This window comes from Carassius gibelio, chromosome B13 (assembly GCF_023724105.1).
Source record: "Carassius gibelio isolate Cgi1373 ecotype wild population from Czech Republic chromosome B13, carGib1.2-hapl.c, whole genome shotgun sequence".
Classification (NCBI taxonomy): Eukaryota; Metazoa; Chordata; class Actinopteri; order Cypriniformes; family Cyprinidae; genus Carassius; species Carassius gibelio.
Window position 1 is genome coordinate 2,184,696 of NC_068408.1, and position 5,000 is coordinate 2,189,695.

A 5,000-nucleotide genomic window follows, 5' to 3' on the forward strand; every position below is an offset into this window, starting at 1 on the left:
TCAAATAGAAAAGAGTTATTGTAAAATATTATTACAATATACAATATGAATGTTTCTACTGCATTTCTGAACAAATAAATGAAGGGCTGGTGAGCATCAGACTTCAAAACCATAACAAAATCTGTCCAACCCCAAAAAGTCCTGTAAAACAGATATTTAAGGAACCTGAGGTTTTAACCTGCTTGAATTTTATCAGCATTGGAACACTTTGCTGCTGCTTTCACTCCAATGCTATGGATTATATTTTTACTGGAATGAAGTGTCATTAATCACTAAACATACAGTCCAATGACATCATAAAATAATTCACTGTTGACAAGTTAACATTAAGTACAATGCACATTTATGTAAGACGTCCACAGAATGTAATGTCATTTACATTCCAACATTTGTCCTTTAGGACAGTCTCTGACCATACCCCTGGAGCAATTTTAGGGACAAGCGCTGTTGCAAATGTCCACCTTTAAAGTATGAACATAATTTATCCACACAAAGACCCACATACACACACACATTAGTCAAAAATCTTCAGAAAAAATAAATTACACATCTTGATGCATAGAAAGAACAAAAAAAAAAGGTTTACAGGAAAGTGATCCTTTGGGTTTGCAGAGAGAGACGGTAACCAGGTCACTGAAATATAACTTTTGGCCACCCAGACTTGAACTTTCTGTAACACAAAGTTTACACATAATGTTTTTGTTTGTTTGTGTTTCCTACAATGTTGATATGTAATGCATGGTAGTGGACACTGCAGTTATCCTCATATATCCACTCTGTTATGATTATTAAATTGAAAAATCCAAAATGTTTCAATTGCATTACATTATTTGGATTAACGTTACACGTAAAAATAGATAACATTTTAAAATGGTTTTGAAACAATGACCAGCTTTGTTAAAGTCAAGCATTATCAGTTAGGAGTTTTAACTATTATAGAACACTGTACTAAATCTATTAATAGTTATTGATCGCTTAAATATCAGTGCAGTTATAATACATAGGTCTGCATATTTTACGTAACGTTAGTAACAATAGCCTACCTGCTTATAGTCTTCAGTGTCCGTAATCTGCAGCGTAAATGTATTGCAGAAATATTTAGCACAAAAGGGTAACAGACACAATAAAGATGTAATTTATCCGTGCTGCTAATGCTGTCTTAACGTGCTCTTGGAATAATCGTAAATATGAGTTTTGAAGGTAAAAAATTTCACATGAATGTCCTCCCATTTTCAAACTTGAATGCAATGAGCTTGTAATCATGATTTAACTACGTCAATACTAAAACATCTACCGCCAAGATACTGCACTTTTTCGCAACTTGTAATACGTTGTACAAGTCTAAACTTACCCCTTCAAACTCCTCTTTCTTGACGCTGAAAAGCCTTGTGAAGTTGACGTCGTCTTTTTTTTTTTTTTTTTTTTTTTTTTGGTGGGGGGGGGGGGGATTCGCAGCGTGCATTAACCCCATGACATTAAATAAACCAATCAAAAGGCTCTGGAGGTTTGTACAGCCCACTTGGAGCTGAAGTCCCACCCATTTGGAGCTGACCCGCCCATTTGGAGCTGGCTCCGACCTCCGTTTATACCTATCTCTCCTGTTTTGCTTCTGATTAAGTTTGCAAGTCAGTTTTATTTCTGTAGTGTTTTTCATAACATGCACTGTTACAGAAATGTGTATTTGTTTAAAATACCCCAATGTTAAATACTTATCAACTGAAGTTAGTAATTTCTGTCTTAATAGAAATGATTTGTGCATGCATATAGCGAGGCTTTGAAAGGGTGTTCTTGCTATTATATTACCATTATATAGTCAATGGCACAAAATGGATATAGAGACACTAATATTGTTTATCACAATTATTTGGGGGAAATATATCATTCAAGAAAAAGACTGTTGTTTGATTTGATAATTTTATTTATTTTTTAAATAGTTTTATTTGTTTATTTTATGATATTATATGCATTTATTTTTCATGCATTTAATTTATTTTCGTTAGAATTTGTATTCACATTATTAATTTTATTAATTGTTTTTGCTCTTTATATTTTCTATATTTTGTTAAAATGTTATATATTTTTAATTTGCATATACATTTTTAATGCTTTTTAATTTATTATTATTTTATTTAATTCACACTCCAATGGAAGTGTTTTTTGTTTTTCTCAGTCAGTTCTTGTTCTTCAGTGTTAATGTCTTGATTCCACACAGTTTCTGCTCTTTTCTTCAGTGTTTTCTGCACAACCGAATTGAAATGATTCTTCACTGCTGAATAAACTACTTTATGGATCAGTCTTTATGCCCGAAGTCCAATACAGAGCTTGTGCAGCTGAAGTAGTGCAGAAAAACAGTTCAGAAATCATTTCATTTCATTAATGACACAAATTACCATGAAAAGCATGTACAGTATGTGTCCGCGCCGGTGAGAGTAACGCACTAAACGAGCAGGAAAACTGATGGATTGCCGGCCTTTGTGTTTCCCTCTGCATGAAAAGGATTCTGGGTAATTTAGTTGAGTTTCTGGGGACTGCATTTCCTTTGCATTGTGAGCATTTTTCTCCTCTGTGACGCAGGACTTGGTTTGTTTGTGAAAGTGTGTGAGTTCAGTCTGGTTTCTCTCTGGATGACGGATTCGGTCTAATTAAAACACACTCGCTGTATGAGGGTCATTTCAGGGCGAATCTCATGAAAACCTGTTAGGAAGCGTCTCGGTTTGTTGATTTTGTGGTTGCTGTTTATTTGTGGCAAAGCCTTTAATTTATGCTGTTTTAAAGGAGAAAACAGCATTATATAACAATAACCAGAATCTAATGAGAATCATCATCAAGAATAATTAGGAGAAAACCTGATGGACAGTGTTAAGAGGAAAAAAAAATCTTAATGGTCTTAAATATACCTTATTTTTTATATTATTTAATTTTTTACACATTTTTACTGTTTATTTATTTATTTAATATTATTATTTAATTCTTATTATACATATTATTTTTTATTTTAAGGTGGAACATTTTGTAAACACAGACTCAAATGTAACACTCTGAAAATCTGGCTTTGTTTTTATTTTATATTTATTTAAATGGTATTTATTCTAATGATATATAGATTGATTAATTTTATTATCTATCTAGAGAATTTTATTATCCATTTTTATATATTTTTTGTATTTACATGTACATTTTTGTTTTATATTTATTATATTCAATTGGTTTAATTTTTTTTAAAGGGGACTTATTACGCAAGAATGACTCTTATATGGTGTTTGAACACAGTTGTGTGGAAACAACCAGCCTGTAATGATAAAAACCCACCTTCTAAACTTTTACAATCCCAATAAATCATAAACAGTCTCTCAGAACAAGCGATTCCAGATTTTTCCAGATTTTAAAAGTCCCGCCCATTTGTGACTCCCTCTGTCCTCGACACAGACACAAAAGAGCTGCTGCTGTCTTCAGCATCATCTGAAGGCAGCTTTTTAATGTCAGCGTTTGTTACCCACAATGCATCTTGGTGTGGTGTTTAAGCCCTGTGTGCTGATTGAGGAAGCGCGCCGGTCGATTGAGAAGCACATGAAAGCGTCAGCAGGTGATCATCAAGGTCCCGTGACTCTCAGATGTGTCAGGATTAATGGCGTCGAGCTCGTGTAAATGATTAAAGTTAATCAGCGCTCTGCCTGGAGACGTTTAGATGCGATCTCGCGCTTTCATCACATGCAAACAAACGGAGCAGCTTCGCCAATATGCTTTAAATCATGTTCACATTAATCTGATGTAGAGGCCAACCTCTAAAAACGTCAATGTTTTAATCATTTATCATTATTTATGTATTCAGCTTAGAAGCTTCCGTGTTTAACCAGTAAATGAATGCATTTTAATTCTGATTAAACCACACAAAATCATGTTACAATCTCACGAAAATATTAAGATTTTTATTTTATTTTTTTTATTCAGTATTTAGCATTCAGTATTTAAGCAGTATATGAATGCATTTATGTAATATGTATATAAATGCATTTTTATACTGATTAAATCACACAAAATCATGTCGCATTTCCAAACTGATCTCAGGAAAGTGTGTATAAATAGTACGCCAAATAAAAACAAAAACTCGTGGTTTTGATACGTTGGTGTGTATATGCTACGCAATGTGTAGGACTAGGGTTGTGGGGAAGATGCCTTTCATATGCACTCGAAAACTAAATATCAAGTAAATTTTTGCATATTAATACCGTGAGTTTTTGTTTTTACTTTGCATACTATTTATATGCATTTCATGAGTCTGGGCTCCACATTTCACTTAAAAAAATGCATTTAAAAATGGCTAATTTATTTTATATTCTGTTGTAATTTGGGCTGCATCTGAAGTAGGCCACACTATTGATATTAGCTGAAAAATTAACAAAGTTTCTGTTTATATAGTGAACAGTGTTTATGATCAGTGTTAAATTTGCAGGGAATCTTGCGAGACACTGTCAGAAAGACACCGAGTCAGCTGAAGACAGCTCAGCGCATTATTGATGTGTTCGACTGTATAATGCATCTCAAAATATACCAGCTTTATCGTTTATTGCAGCTGAGACTTGTTGTATTTAAAGAGCAATGTCAGAAGAACAGAAAAAGTTTAATATCTTTTAATGCGTCTTGAGTTACAGGCATGCAAACTTTGGAAGAAAACAGAAAACTCTTTTGAACAGTCCCCATTGGCACACAATGCGACAAAGATTGCTAAAGTCAACAGATTTTATTAATAGACCTACGAATCTCTGCGTAAAAATAATATAATGATGCTGCAGTATTTCTGAAGTCATTTTTACCCTTCTGTAAAGTGGCTCCAAATCTCAAGTGCAAATTGGCATTTTGATAAAGCCTTTATCATGCATATTAAACATGGTTTTAATGCATTAATTATTCCTTATGGTGCACCTTAAAATGCATTAATCTCATGAATAATCATAATCACAGTTTTAACACATTCTACCACTGCTATCATCTATACATGGATA

General features: G+C 33.2%; 1 protein-coding gene and 1 long non-coding RNA gene across 2 annotated transcripts in view; one reads left to right on the plus strand and one right to left on the minus strand.

Annotated features, from left to right (window-relative positions):
• The window catches only part of LOC127969969 (uncharacterized), a 2,392-nt gene extending 791 nt beyond the window's left edge, over positions 1-1,601 (minus strand). The window contains exons 1-3 of the long non-coding RNA XR_008156448.1: positions 1,352-1,601; positions 1,044-1,070; positions 1-670 (exon numbers count right to left, since the gene is read on the minus strand). The exon at positions 1-670 is cut by the window's left edge and continues 791 nt beyond it. This is a non-coding gene — a long non-coding RNA (uncharacterized LOC127969969). The remainder of the gene's footprint in view (positions 671-1,043; positions 1,071-1,351) is intronic.
• Positions 1-5,000, plus strand: part of LOC127969947 (adhesion G protein-coupled receptor A3) — a 96,054-nt gene that overhangs the window by 68,509 nt on the left and 22,545 nt on the right. The window lies entirely within an intron of this gene.